At 35.4% G+C, this 16452-nt stretch overlaps 1 long non-coding RNA gene across 1 annotated transcript in view; it reads left to right on the plus strand.

Moving 5' to 3' along the window:
* The first annotated feature begins 2739 nt into the window (after positions 1-2739).
* The window catches only part of LOC103104258 (uncharacterized), a 31782-nt gene continuing 18069 nt past the window's right edge, over positions 2740-16452 (plus strand). Inside the window, exons 1-2 of the long non-coding RNA XR_464182.2 lie at positions 2740-5803; positions 6897-7127. This is a non-coding gene — a long non-coding RNA (uncharacterized LOC103104258). The remainder of the gene's footprint in view (positions 5804-6896; positions 7128-16452) is intronic.

Consider the following 16452-nt stretch of genomic DNA (forward strand, 5'->3'; position numbering starts at 1 on the left):
TTCAGCTGAAAGAAAGAAGACATTGATTTTAGGACTTCTTTAAGAAGAGGTCCCAGAATAGATGACTCTTCGAAGAAGTTGATTTGGAAAGGAGACAGAATCTGAATCATGCACCTGTCCCACATTATCACATTAGACATGCCAGGCAATTTCCCCTTAAGTGAAATCAGGAACTGTGTCTCCTTGTTAAACTGAGACATTTCATTCCCAGTGGGGGAGGTCATTAACCCTATGGATTATCTTATATATTTTAATTCTTTTATTTCTATGTGCTTTCAACCTGGAAAAATTATTGAATTTCCTATTGAAAATGTGTGGCATTTGTGTAACTGAAATTTAGTAGAAAGGATATTATGAGCCTCAGATAGAATACTTGGAGGATAGCAATCTGCAAAGCAACTCGAACCTCAAAATTATTTACCCTTGACCATATATATAACCATATATATTTACCCTTACCATATATATAACAATATATATGGAAGGATAGATAGGAATAATTTTATCCTGTGCTCCCTCTCTAAGAAGATTAGTATATCCATATTTGTGGTAGCAATCTCCTGTTTCCTTGCTCCAGTCCCAACTCTTCTGAAAGGAATCAACATGTTTGTTGGTAATAGAGGGGGAGAGGAGGCATGAGGAACATCTATTCCTGCCACCCTAGTAGCCACATTTGTACATCCCCAGGTAGAAACACATAACATACTTGGACAACACAAACACAACTTATACTAATTCCAGTACTTTAGCTTCTACAATTACTCCAGTTGTTAGGTGTTTTCCATTTTTCATATAATTCACATTTGTTACTATCATTTCTACCAATTATTAAGTGAACTAGCTAATATTCCTGTGGCATTCCTTTTTGCTACTGTTTTTAAGTCAATCATTGGGAAAGATTGACAGGTTAAAAGTCTCAGGACAGAGCTAATAAAAATTGTGATTTGGTTTGCTCTCTGGTTCTATTGACCTGTGATTCACTCTCTGTCTTTCTTTCCTTGTTTCTCTGCCTCTGGATGTTTCTTTACTGGCACAGTGAGGCTTTTGGTTAGAAGTACTTCATGTTTCTCCTAGGATTTTTCTTCTTTTTTTTTTCCTTTTAAGATTGAATGAGTGAATGAATAATGTATTTATTAAGCACTTACTGCAAGCAAAGTACTGAGAACAGAATGGAAAAATTAATCAGCTTCTAATCTCTTGTAGTTCAGATTCTAATGAGGGAAAATTACAGATAAGGAAGCTAAGATTTTAGGAAATAGAAAGATTGCACGGCCTTAGGGTACAGTGGCAATGGAATAATTGCCACCGGAAAATAAAATATCAGTTTCTGATGTTGAACCATTTGATAATTTCAAGAGTTTGGGTAACACAATTTCCTAAGCAGATATTCAGTAGATAAAAATAACCAATAATACTATTTAACACTCATATAGAGCTTTTTATTTATATGGGTGCTCAGGGAGGAGTAGTATCTCTGGTATGGAGGGCTTGTCGATATTGCTTCGGCCGAACAGACGGAAAAAACCAATAAGAAGGTTCAATGGCTGAGAGGGTGACACAGCAAAGCACTGTGGAGTGCTTAAGGCGTGTTGGAGCACAAAAGACAACACGGCCATCCAATGCAGCTGAGGAAGTCTCCAGGAGTAACAATTTTTCGTGCCAATGAACCCAGGCTTCCAGTGTCGCGAGAGTGGGACTGTCTCTGTGCATCGACTTTTCCACTTAAATCTCCTTCATGCACAAGTGTTTCTGTGCACACTCATCTATCATAGATGAAAACGCACAAAGACAAATCATCATTCTCGGTTACCGAGAGACTACTACTACTAGAGCTTTTATATGCCAGGCATTGTGTTTAGTGCTTTGCAATTATTATTTTGTTTGGTTCTTATACAGATTCTGGAATATAGATGCTATTACTATCATCATTTTACAGTTATTAAGTGACTTTCCCAGGGTCATCTTGCTACTGTCTGAGGCTAGATTTGAAATCAGATTTTCCTGACAAGAGTTCTAAATGTCACTGTTGGAGCAGCTACAAGCTATATTTCTTAGGTGATTGCTTTTCAGAATGATAATTGCAGACAGCTAGATGGAAGTATTGGTAATCTCAAGTATTTTGGCTTTTCTCTTGGTTACAGGGAAGATGATGATCAATATGGTGATGATGGTTTTATTTGCCTCGCTCATGTTGTCTCCAATCTTTCCTCCAAGGTGCTTTGATGCTATAGCTCAGATAGTTTGTCTAACCTATGGTAGTCATTATAAGACTGTCCCTTTGGGGAAGGTATACTGGGAACAATATCCTAACTCTTGCTCTCACGTAAATTAAACTAGTTTCTTAAAAATATGTGTATATATATATTTATACGTGTGTATATATATGTATATATGTACATATATTATATATGTATATATATATTATATATGTATATATATATATATATATATATATATATATATATATATATATATATATATATATATATATATATGGTCTTCTGGATTTGATTGTCTTAAGAAACTAAAGTCTCTGGGTTTGGTCATGCTTCTTTCTCATCTGAATATTGTACAAAGCAGAAAAGGTGCTAGAACCAGAGTTCCAGGTATTCTGATGGTGAGAGAACTTCTGTTAGTTGAGTTACTTTAAAGTGTCCTCAATACTTGTTCCTTTTGACTATTTACCAACACTAAGTAAATTCTCTTCTCCTAATTGTTGAGTGATCTACAACTATTTCTTTTTGTGTTCCTATTAAAAAAAGGTTAATATATTGTGTCTGAGGTATTTCCAGGACATACTCTTCTCCTCTCTTGCCTACAACCCCCACCTTACTGTGCCCTTGTCTAAACTCACCTATGGCATGTTGTGATTTTGTGTTTGACAGGAGCACTTTGAAGCTTCCAGTTCTTGAGCCAAGCACACATACAAATGGACCATCTGGACCCTTTAAAAGCTATGTCTCTTTTATTTCCTTTTGTTTGCACAATTTTGTGAATGAAAAGATAGAAATTTGTATTAGAGCTAAAATTACCCAAGCAAATATGTTATCAAGTAGATTAACACAACTAGTTTATATTGTTCAATTTAAATTATTTGTATTAAATTTTATACATATGCATTTTGTAGGGGAAATTTCTTCTTTTGATTTATAAAAATAATCTGATAAAACACGTTAGTGACAATATCAGAAGTTCACATTCCTTGAAAATTTGGGCAAAAATCTCATTAACAACTTTGATTGAAAATCTAGGCACTACTTGAAAACTAAAGCCTTCATAAAATTGCCTTCCCTATTTCCCCTTAAGCTCTGTCCACTCAGTGACTGAGTTTCTGGACTCTCAGTCCGCTTAACCAGTATTAGCTTCTCTTTCCTGCATTGATAATCCTCTTCAATGCTAACTGACTACCTAACTAGAATTCTGAGAAACACCCTTTCATCTTGGACTGGCAGTCTGGGTCCTGGAATAGGTTTTGAGTGTTGTTAAAATTATTTGTTTTTTATTATGTCATTTCTCACCATAGAATGATCTCTGTTTTTAACTGGCATGTTGAAAATATGACTTAATATTACTTTTAGATTCAGAGTTCATTTATAGTAGTTTTATTCCTACTATTTTGTTTGTTTAGATTCTTAATCCTAGTTCTTCTTGATCTAGACTATTTTCCAACAACCTAGTCAAACTAATTTTATAACTCTCCTAATATGCTCATGCTATTTTTATCATTTCACAGTGTCATATTTATTTCTCTTTTCCATACTCTAAAATCATGCAGTTCAGATTATTATAATTTATTATTTAAATAACATCCTAAAGAATGTGCTTGATTTTAAGTGCAATACTTTTTTAATCTTCTTTGTCAAGGTTCAGAAAGGGGGGGGGAGGGTAATAATTAGTGGACCTATAACCCATGTCAGTCTTACCAAGCCAACTTTAAAATAATATTGGACCTGTCCTTAAATCTGTGTTTAGAAGGAGTAAAAGAATTAATGATGACAGGAGAGGGTTTGCTAGGTTCCAGAACTCATCTAGGTTTCAGCTAACACATGAACTTTGGGGGAAAAAAAGTGTTATAGTTGTTCAGTGATAGAGACATACTATATTGGTTTCAGCATACTCACTATCTGCCTCACCTCAACCCATTCAACAACACTTGGTGGCAACTCCCAGATGGTCCTTTCACAACCCTTTGGAACTTATTTGCCCTGAACTTTCTGATTGATAAGAATAACATGAATAAAAGAATAGTTTAATTGAGAGACAGCAGGGAGCTAGAGTGCTAGGACAGCTGTGACATTATTCAACTTCTTTCCTACAATAAACTACCAGGAGCAATAGGTATGTAGGTGGAAGCTTTATTCTACTTGATTTTATATTTTTTGTATCTATGATGATGAGTGAATGATTGTATACAGTTAAGTCTTTTTTTGGAAATGGAACTATTCTCTTGTATTTTAGATAAAGCTTAATCAAAATTTAAAGTTTAAATTCCAGAAATCAGAGCTATAAGGGACTTTAGAGGTTAACTACTGTCATTCCCTTCCTTGATTCAAGTCAATTAATTTTGACATTCTGAAGTTAGAAAATTCACATATAGAAAGTCAATGGACAATAAACACTAGAATCCTAAAAAACAGTATCATGAAAATGATATATTTGATTTTTTACTTCAGTAATATTCCCAAGTAAATTATTTTCCCCTTATGTTTTAGAGTCCTTGAATTTCAAAGTATAGTTAAAATAAAGTACATTGTCAAATTTCATGCTTGTCAAAGAATATTCTTTTTTCTTGTATTGCCTTATTATTAATCTCTTTAACTTTAGTCATCTTAATTTATTATGAGATGTGATTAACTTCTTTTCTTAGTAAAATATTCTAAACCATCCATTATCCAAACTCACAGTACATCTAGGAGACAAATCAGGACATTTGTAACAAGCTTATTTTCTTTCTATCCTTTAATAAAGAAGTCACATTAAAGTACCTCCCAATTAGATATCTTTTTTTACCTACCATTAGGTAAGGTTACTGAAAAGATAATGATGGGGAAGCATCAATAGATTTGATGCTTTTATATTTCTTTACTTCTATTTATGATGATGTCTTTGGTCAAAGTCAGATCAACATCACCCACTTCCTGGTCTCTCATTTTGGCTCAGGTTCTTTCCAGTGAGACTTGTGTCAAACTTCCCTGATCCAAGTCCCTACTTGGCTATCTCTTATTTTGTCTTCCCAGAGAAACTCTTCTGACTACTGAATCCAGACCACTGGCCTCCTGGTTTCTTTTTTCATTGTAAGGAGTCTTGTGTTACTTCACTTAGCTTTCTGCATCTATCAACCCAGGGTTTTCCTAAGGAGCACTGAACCAGGATGAATAAAAGTGCATCTGTCATCTTTGCTATAGGAACCCTGCATTTCTATGGAGGCCTTTCCTGGACCTGATCTATTATGAACTGACAATGCTTGCCTTCTGTTTGATTCCCTTTCCTCTTGTATATTAATTTAATGTTATTTTTCAACTTTTGCTTTCAAAGAGAACCAATGATGTCATGGATGATGTCTTGACTTACAATGAAATGGATTTCAGTGTGGCAGAGTTTCACAGAGTCTTCAAGCTTACTTTCTTCCAAAGTCATCAAAGTATAGTTGCAAAACAAAATCAGGATTCCTGGCAATGGCCCAGGATTCAGTGATTGACCTTTGCTTATTTGAAATCTGATCAAATTGTAAGCAATACAAAGCACCTGCTTCAGCTGCCTTCATGTTTGTCAGAAAAAAGTATTTTTCTCCCCTCCTGTTGAGGTAACACAAATTAATTTAATATGGCTAAGATTTATAGTTGTTAAAAATAGTGTACCACATTGATCTATTTCTGATTAGAAGTGTTTCTTCTTTTATTTTTTTAAATTTTATATAGTCAATTTAGAACATTATTCCTTGGTTATAAAAATCATGTTCATTCCCTCCAGCCTTCTCCTACCCCTTCCTGTAACCAACGGACAAGTCCCGTGGGTTTTACAGGTGTCCGTGATCAGAATCTATTTCTACGTTGTTGATGTTTGCACTAGGATGTTCATTTAAAGTCTATATCCCCAATCATAACCCCTTTGACCCATGTAATTAAGCAGTTGGTTTTCTTCTGTGTTCCTACTCCCATAGATTTTCCTCTGAATAAGGATAGTGTTCTTTCTCTTAAATCCCTCTGAGTTGTTCAGGATCACTCCATTGCCACTAATGAAGAAGTACATTACATTTGATTGTACCACAATGTATCTGTGTCTCTGTGTACAAGGTTCTCCTGGTTCTCCTTCTCTTACTCTGCATCAATTCCTGGAGGTCATTCCAGTTCACATGGAATTCCTCCACTTTATTATTCCTTTGAGCACAATAGTATTCCATCACCAACATATACCACAATCTTTTTAGCCATTCCCCAATTTTTTGCCATCACAAAGAGTGCAGCTATGAATATTCTTGTACAAGTCTTTTTCCTTATTATCTCTTTGGGCTATAAACCCAGCAGTGCTAAGGCTGGATCAAAGGGCAGGCAGTCTTTTACTGCCCTTTGGACATAATTCCAAACTGACATCCAGAATGGTTGGATCAATTCACAACTCCACCAGCAATGCATTAATGTCCCAACTTAGCCACATCCCCTACAACATTCATTACTTTCCTTTGCTGTCATGTTAGCCAATCTACTAGGTGTGAGGTGGTACCTCAGAGTTCTTTTGATTTGTATCTCTCTGATTACAAGATATTTAGAACACTTTTTCATGTATTTATTAATAGTTGTTATTTTTTTATCTGAAAATTACCTATTCATGTTGTGAGAAGCTGGCACTGGAGAAAAAGTGCCAGGCTGAAGAGTATGTGAAATTGATCACCTCAACAGGAGAGGGGCTCCAGGAGTGGAATCTGGAGGAGGAGGAGACTCTGTCTTGGAGAAAATTAAGGGTCTCGGTCTTCAGAAATGGAAGAGAGAAGTTGAGAAAAAGACTTTCTCCTGAGGGTTACCCATTTTTCTTGCTGGTGACTGGAAATCTTTCCCTCCAAAACTTCCCAACTGAACGGACTTCTGAAGAGAAATCTGAGCAGACTTTACCTCAGCTCCTATTGCCCAGGGGTGAGTCAACCTGACATTCTCTCAGGGGGCTCAGGCCATCAAGGCCTGAATTCCTCCCAAACTGAGGAGGGAAGGGAAAGGGTTTAGATAGAGACAGGGACCCCATTTTCCCACTTTCCTTTTCCTATTCTTCCCTGCCTATTAATTCCTTTTGTATTACCTGATTGGGTTGACATTAAAAGTTATTTGTTCCCCAAGCTGAGTGTGAGTGAACAGATCAAGGGGAGACCCTTTGGTCTCCAGTAGTGGATGGGGCTACAAGAGGGACAAGAGTGAAGTGGGGAGAGCAGCTTTAGCTAAGGAGGGAAGACAGAAGGGGAGAAAATTTTCAAACCCCCTCTTCTCTCTCTGAACCATTTCGTTATATTTACTATCTCCCCTGAATACTGCCTTGTGAGTGGGGGGGGTTCTCTCCTTCCCCTTATCCATACTGAAAGAACAAACTTCCCTCAGTGCACAATACTTCCAGCTTTTATCTTTTTTTAATACAATGTCCCTTGCCCATTTATCAATTGGAGAATGGCTTGGTTTTTGTAGAATTGATTTAACTCTTTATAAATGTGAATAATTAGACCTTTGTCAGAGTTTTTTGTTATGAAGCTTTCTTCCCAATTTGTTGCTATCCTTCTGATTTTGATTGCATTTGTTTTGTTTGTACAAAATCTTTTTAATTTAATGTAATCAAAATTATTTATTTTACATTTTGTGATTTTTTTCTCCTACTTGGTCTTAAAATATTTACTTTCCCAAACATCTGACATGTATACTATTCTATGTTCACCCAACTTATTTATAGTTTCCTTCTTTATATTCAAGTCATTCAACAATTCTGTGTTTATCTTCATGTAGGGTGTAAGATATTGATCCAAATTTAATCTCTCCCATACTGTCTTCCAATTTTCCCAGCAGTTTTTATCTATAATACTTAAAGGGAGGTTCAGGGCATAATGAAGGTTTTGTAACAGAGAATGGAGCAGTTGAAAGGACAGAAAGAATATGGCCACCAGTGAGGTAAAAGGAGAGAGATGCACCTTGCCAAGAGGCTATCTTTGATAAATGGTTTCCCAGAAATGGGCCAATAATAATAGCCTGAGGGGATGTCTTCTCTATTGATTGATGTTGAAGACACCCAAGAGTAGGTAAGCAACAACCCCCCTGAGGGACAAGTCTCCCCCCAGACCAAAGTCACCCAGAAGGGATCTGATAAGGACTGTGTTTATGGTTGAATGGCTGTCCTTAGGTTCAGGCTCTCTCTATGTTCCCCTGAAATGATAGTCCTCTTATCTGACTGCAGTTTATTTAAATAAAGATGAATTTAATAACAAGTTTGCTTTGGGAAGATAACAAGGAAGAGGGAATCAGAATTTCCTTAGATTGGGTTTGAGTCTTTCACAGCTTTTGAGCTGAGACTAGGACTCACAGGTTGGTGGAGGGTTTCCTCTCTATAGTTTTCTTAAGTTCAAAGTCTTTAGCAGTAGACAGCAAGAGGAAGAAAAGGTTCTGATCTTCAGAGCTGGTTGGACCTATCTCTTCAGGCTGACTCCCCTATAAAGACCAGCCTTACAGTTCTAACTGATCCCCTTAAATCCTTTTGTTTGATGAAAAGGTCACAGGAATCCAGGTAGAGCACACAGTTGGGAAAATCCAGAAATAGAGGTACTTCTATCCCGAGACAGGGAGAGAGTATTCCTTCTAGTCTAAGGGCCAGGAAAGAGAGTCACAAGACCAACTGTCACTCTCCAAATACCCCTCCCCCCACCAACTATCATTCTTGTAAATATCTTCTCTCTAACATTCCAACTGCTGTTGGTTCCACCTGAGTGGCAGAAACTCCAAAACTTGCTTCAGTTTTCCTTTCCAAAATCAAATAGTGGATTTTTTTCCCAAAAGCTGGGATCTTTGGGCTTATCATATTGTTGAGGTCACTTATCCCAAGTGTATTCCACTTATCCTCCTTTATACCTCTCAGCCAGTATCATATTGTTTTGATGACCACTGCTTTATAGTATAGTTTGAGATCTGGGACTGCAAGGCCACCTTACTTCACATTTTTTTTCCATTATTTCCCTGGATATCCTTGATCTTTTGTTCTTCCAAATGAACTTTGTTATATATTTTTTTTTCTAATTCAGTAAAATGTTTCTTGGCAGTTCAATTGGTATGGAAATAAATAAGTAGATCAGTTTGGGTAGGACTGTCATTTTTATTATGTTAGCTCAACCTACCCATGAGCAATCACTTTTTTTCCAATTGTGTAGATCTAGTTTTAATTCTGTGGAGAGTGTTTTGTACTTGTGTTCATATAGTTCCTATGCTTGTCTCAGCAGAGAGATTCCTAAGTATTTTATATTGTCTAGGGTGTTTTTAAATGGAATTTCTCTTTCTATTTCTTGCTGCTGAGATGTATTGAAAATATATAGAAATGCTGATGACTTATGTGGGCTTATTTTGTATCCTGCAACTTTGCTAAAGTTGTTGATTATTTCTACTACCTTTTTAATTGATTCTCTAGTATTCTTTAAGTAGATGATCATATCATCTGCAAAGAATGATACCTTGGTGTGCTCACTGCCAATTTTAATACCTTCAATTTCTTTTTCTCCTCTAATTGCTACTGTTAGTGTTTTTAGTACAATGTTAAATAATAGAGATGATAATGGGTATCCTTGTATCACTCCTGATCCTATTGGGAAGGCTTCTCGTTTATACTCATTGCAGATGATGTTAGATATATACTGTTTATTATTTTTAGGAAGGTTCCTTCTCCTCCTGGGCTTTCTAGTGTTTTCAATAAGAATGAGTGTTGTATTTTGTTAAAGTCTTTTTCTGCATCTATTAAAATAATCATGTAATTTTTATTGGTTCACTTCTTAATATGGTCAATTACATGAATGGTTTTCCTAATGTTGAACCATCCATGCATTCCTGGTATAAATATCACCTGGTTATAATGAATAGCCCTTGTTATCACTTGCTGTAATCCTTTTTGCTACTATTCTATTTAGGAATTTTGCATCTATGTTCATTAAAGAGATTGGTATATAGTTTTCTTTCTCTGTTTTTGACCTACCTGGCTTTGTAATAAGTACCATATTTCTTTCATAAAAGGAATTTGGTAGAACTCCTTCTTTGTTTATTCTGTCAAATAGTTTGTTAATATTGGGGTTAGTAGTTCTTTGAATGTTTGATAGAATTCATTTGTGAATCCATGTGGTCCTGGGGATATTTTCTTAGGGAGTTCTTTGATGGCTTGTTCAATTTCTTTTTCTTGTATGGAGCTATTTAAGAATTCTATTTATTCTTCTGTTAATCTAGGCAATTTATATTTTTGTAAATATTAATCCATATCACCTAGATTGCCATATTTATTGCCATATAATTGGGCATAATAGTTTTTAATGATTGCCTTAATTTCCTCTTCATTAGAGGTGAAGTCTCTCTTTTCATTTTTGATACCATTAATTTGGTTTTCTTCTTTCTTTTTTTTAAATTAGATTGACCAGCACTTTGTCTATTTTATTTGTTTTTCAAAGTACCAGCTTCTAGTCTTATTTATTAAATCAGTACTTCTTTGACTTTCAATTTTACTAATTTCTCCTTTGATTTTTAGGATCTCTAATTTAGTTTTCATCTGAGGATTTTTAATTTATTCACTTTCTAATTTTTTAATTTGCATGCCCAATTCAGTGACTTCTACCCTCCCTAATTTGTTTATATATGAACTCAAGTATATAAATTTTCCCTTAAGTATTGGTTTGGCTGTATCCCAGAGATTCTGAAGGAATGTGTCATCATTGTGTAATCATTGTCATTTTCTTCAATGAAATTATTAATTCTTTCTATGATTTGTTCAGTTTTGGAGAATCATATTATTTAATTTCCAATTAATTTTTGATTTGCCTCTATGTATGCTCCCTTACTAATTTTTATTTTCATTGCATTGTGATCTGAAGAGGTTGTATTTATTATTTCTGCTCTTTTGTACTTGTTTTCAATGTTTTTATGTCCTAGTGCATGGTAAATTTTGTGAATGTACCATGTACTGCTGAAAAGAAGGTATATTCCTTTTAGTCCCTATTTATCTTTCTCCACATATCTACTAACTATTTTTTTTCCTAAGATTTCATTCACTTCTCTTACCTCATTCTTATTTAATTTTTGGTTTTATTTGTCTAGTTCTGACAGAGGAAGTTTCAGGTCTCCCACTAGTACAGTTTTTCTATCTATTTCATCCTTGAGCTCAACTAGTTTCTACTTTAGAAATTTGGATGCTATGCCATTTGGTGCATAAATACTGAATATCAATATTTCCTCATTGCCTATACTGCCTTTTATCAGCATGTAATTACCTTCCCTGTCTCTTTTGACTAGATCTGTTTTTACTTTGGCTTTGTCAGATATCCTGCCTTTTTTTTCTCATTTGATGCCCAATAGATTTGGCTCCATTTGTGTCTATCTTCCTCATGTGTGTTTCTTGTAGACAACATATGGTAGGATTTTGGTGTCTAATCCATTCTATTATTTGCTTATGTTTTATGGGTGAGTTCATTCCATTCACATTGCATTCACCATGTAAATTAAATGTGTATGTGTATTTCCCAACATTTTGATTTTCACTCCTAGTCCTACCTTTTCTTTCTTTCACAATTTCCTTGTACACCAGTGTTTTATTTTTAATGTCTCCCTAATTCCTACCTTTTTTACTTCCCTTTCTACACCCTCTCCCTTCTTATTCCCCTCTTATTGTCTTCATGCTCTTTTTAAACTACCCCCCACCCTCTCCCTCTCTTATATTGCTTCCCTCCCCACCAGTCTGTTTGTTAACCTTCTACTTCACTAGAGGGCACAAATCAATTCTCAGCCCCAATGGATTTGATTGTTCTTCCCTCTTTGAGTCAATTTCAAAGCACCTAAGAATTAAGTATTTCCTGTCTCTAACCTCTTTACCCTTCCAGTGTATTAGTGTTCTCCTCTACTTCCGACATGTGTTTCTTTATGACATATAAATTTACCCCATTTTGTTTCTTTTCCTGTTTCTCTTAGTATTAACCTTTTTTTTCATATATATATTGGTTCTTCCCAGGTGATCCTGATATCCTTTTTCTTATAGGGATATACATATCATTTTAACTTATTGGGTCCCTTAAAAACGTTTTTATTTGTTTGGAGATTAGTCAGCAGGTTCTCAGTGGAGTCAGTGGGGGAGAAGTGTTTGAGCTTGAGTTTCCTTTTGCTCTGAAGGCTTCTTATCTTCCCTATTAAGTCAGGGTGGAGTTGATCTTGCAGAGCTGGATGTGCCTGGAGACCAAAACCTCTAGAAAAGGAGGGAGGCAATATGGATTGTGCTGCCTTCTCTGAGCTTCTCCTCCAGCAGCCTCTCTGCAGCCTGTATTCAAAGCTCTGAGCCAGGCACAGCTGTACTCACAAGGTACTCCTTGTACTGAACTAGTGCCCTTGCAAGCCCAGAGATTCTAGCCACTGCTTGAGGCGCTCAGTATTGTAGGTGGGGAGAGGTCCTGGGACCTTCCTTCTTCCTTCCCCTTAAATGTGAGTGTTCTAGAATTCAGGCTTTTGGGGGGCATACCTTTTAGGTTGAGTCCAGCAGGAGGGTTCATTAGCTCTGTCCTGTTAGATTTAGTTTTCAGTCCCTTAGAAACAGTTTGTTTTTAATCAGTGAGGAAGGTTTTTCAGAGGTCTGAACTTTCACTGCCTCCACACCAGCATCTTGACTCCGTTTCCTAAATATTTCTTTATATTTAAAAATATTTTTAGTTTTGCTTTTTTGACATCATTATTTCTTAATGTAGCTTTAATCATTTCACTTCTTACCGCTATCCCCAACCTCAAGTTCCATATTGGAGCACATCTTCTGTAATAACCTTCTAGGTGTATTTTCTTCAGGTTTCAGGACTCTCTAGAGACTTGAAAATGAAAGTACACTTTTACTGAAGGGAAAATATACATTCATGAGTTTTATTCTTTTAGTGTTTCCAATTTAAGTATCTAGTTTGTCACATCCCCCCCCCAAAAAAAAAACAATTCTGTGCCAATAGGGAAAATTATTTTTAACCAATGAATGTACATACAAAATATACACATGGTAATTTTAGATTAAGGGAGATCTTAGTATCTTGGAGTCAGGAAAAAAAATATTAAAATTAAAGGTACTATATGAGCTGAGGGAGTTCTAAGAGGTAAAGGTGATGAAAGAATGAATTCCAATCAAAAAGAGCAGCCAGTATAAAAGAGTAGATGGGAGGGGGGACTTAATATAAATATAGGGAAAAGTAAGAAGGCTGACCCATAGTTTATGTAAATGTCAATAATGTGTAACTATTATTGGAAAGCTGAGGAGTATATTCTTTGAAATTACCATAGGATTTGGCAATTAAGATATAATTAGTAAAAAATAAATAAAATTAAAAGGTCATTATTAAAATTGGAGAGAACCATTTCCACAGAACTCAGGTGAAGTTGGAAGCCAGTTTGCCAAGGATATCCTCTTTGTCTTTACAACATTCTATGATTCCCTAATTTCTGTTGAATAAAATCCAAGCTATTGATCCTAGCATTTCACAGCCTTTCGTAATCTGAAACTAATCTATAGAACCCTTCGAGTTTTGCTGTATTTCATGCTACTTTCCTTCATTTACTCTAAAATTCTAGTTTAGTAGATTATTCACCATTCACCAAAATAATTTGTTCTTTATGTGTCATGATCGCACCATAATTTAGGAGTGAAAAGTGTTTCTCATCACTATATTTATATTGTCAACTAGAAAAAACGCAGAACTACTAAATAGTCAAAAATCACTCTTTAATCAAGGGAAAAGGGGTTAGCGTTGCTAATATGACAACAGAGCTGCTTTCCAAGACTGCACAGAGTCAAGACGCCCTGGTCACTAGCCCCTGGGAGTGCCATCGACTCAGGATGGACTCCGGGGAACAAAAGAACTTGGGGAACCTATATACCATTTGGGAAAGCCAGGGGCAGGGAAAGATGATTGACATCACTATGGCTACAAGGAAAATGGGAGTGTTCAAACTACACTGACAAGATGCAATCATAGATAGAAGCTAGGGTGCAAGAGAAGGGGGCTGCTTACAAAGTTACTAAAGGATGGTTCATGCCCAGGTCTGACCTTCCTGAGAAAGGTTTTAATACAATAGGGGACACTACATAAACCAAAGAATGTTCTTAGCATATGCTTATCTCACCCAACCAGAATTATCATTTCTCTTCAGGGTAGATTCCATGGGAACAGGGAACAAGGACAAGCTTTTGGGGTCTCCAATCTACAAGCTAAATCTAAAATTGGGGTTCATCAGATCTCACTAGGTAACAAGTTTGGAATTCCTAAATTCCATGTTGACAATATCATGAAATCATCCTTAATCTTCATTTCCAGCCCAAACACCACTAAATTCATGAAGTTTTCCCTGACTGCAAAAATAAAAGCAGGATATCATTCTTCAGATCTCCTCTGCTACTCTAGCTCAGTTATGCACTTACAATGTATTTTGTATTCTCATCTTGCTTCATATAGTTGATCTCCCTGGTAGTTTTGTGTTGTCCAGATAAAATTAGATAATATATTTAATGTGTTTACAAATGGCCCAGCTTATTTATATATGTGTTTTGCTATTAATTCTCTTTGTTTGTCCCCCATAAAACCAAACAGATAAAGTAGGTACCTTATTTATTTTTAAAATTTTATCAGCCTAGTCTTTTTCATCTTAAGGCTAATCATCAGACTTCCAAACCCTAAACTTTCAAAAATATTTAGTGAATTTAGCCTTTAAAATAATTAAAATAAGTTGATCACTCAGTAATTTACTATAATGATGACCCCCCACCATCACAAGAATAAATAGGAGAAACTTTGTGTAATGTAAATATTCTACTTTATTAACATTCTGAAACCCTATGAACTAACTCATTTTTTATAAAGTTATTGTGAAAATTGAAATTTAATAGATTATAATAGAATGTCTATAAGCTTTAAGTTACCATTTTTACACTAGTATGTTATAGCAGAAGCATATAGATAACACAGTGGATTGAGTGCCAAGCATGGGGTCTGAAAGACTTGTATTCTTGAGTTCAAGATTGGTCTCATAAACTTACTGTGTTACCATGTACAAGTCACTTAACCCTGTTGATCTGAGTTTCCACATTTGTAAAATAAACTGGAGAAGGAAATGAGAAACAGTGGTATTTTTGCCAAGAAAATCCAAGTAAGGTCAGATTTGACTAAAAATGACTAAGAAATGAAGGAACAACAAATGTTACAGCATATTTTCTGTTCTTAGTCACTTTTACTGTTTTACATTATATATTCTCCCCTAATTTTCAGCAGAAGGCAGTTGGTTGGCTCAGTAGATAGAGCACTGGACCTGTAGTCAGGAAGACCTGAGTACAAATTTGACTATTCATTTACTAGCTTTATGATGCTGGACAAATCATCTAACCTCTGTTGCTACAGCAACTGAAAAAGGAAATGGCAAACTACTTAAATACCTTTGCCAAGAAAACATGGACAATATGGACACTATAGAAGAATCAGGTATGACTGAATTGCAAAACAAAAATAAATTTTCAAAGAAGACAGACAAAAATTGAAGGTTCAGCTTTTCTAAATTATCATTGGCTGCTATTAATATTAAATGTTTAGGGGGGAAAAGTGTTTTTTAAAAATACTACTTAGTGACCTACATTCCTAGTATTTTGATGTTGTATAGTCAAAGGTTTTAGTTGAAGTGGCTTCAGTAAAATATGCTTTCAAAATTTAGTTATGTTAAATTACCATGTTTGCCTGATAGAGACATACAACATCAAGGTACTGCCCAGAGCTGGCCCTAGGCAAACTATAAAGTAGGCAGTTTGTCTTTAGAGCTTTCTCTTCATTTAAAGCTACCACTAGTCACCCTGAAGCTAGTTTCCTCATGGTTGGTTCTCTACTTTCTCAGGGCCACTCAGTATAGTTACCTGGTGAGACAATTCTCTATGGGAATCCTTCCATGTATAGATTAATTATATTTTTAAAAATATTTTAAGTTGGGGATGGCTAAACAAATTGTGATGTTTTTGTATTGTAATACTATGGCACCATATAAAATGATGGACAAGATGATCAAAAACAAACTGGAAAGACTTACTTGAAGTGATGCAAAATGAAGTTAGCACAACAAGGAGAATGTTATATACAATAATAATAATTTATGATGATCAACTGCTAATGGCTTAAATATTATTAGCAAGGCAAGGATCCAGGATATCACTCTCCAAGGAGTTCATGATGAAAAAGGATATCTACTGCAATGG

This window comes from Monodelphis domestica, chromosome 3 (genome assembly GCF_027887165.1).
Source record: "Monodelphis domestica isolate mMonDom1 chromosome 3, mMonDom1.pri, whole genome shotgun sequence".
In the NCBI taxonomy this organism is placed as follows: domain Eukaryota; kingdom Metazoa; phylum Chordata; class Mammalia; order Didelphimorphia; family Didelphidae; genus Monodelphis; species Monodelphis domestica.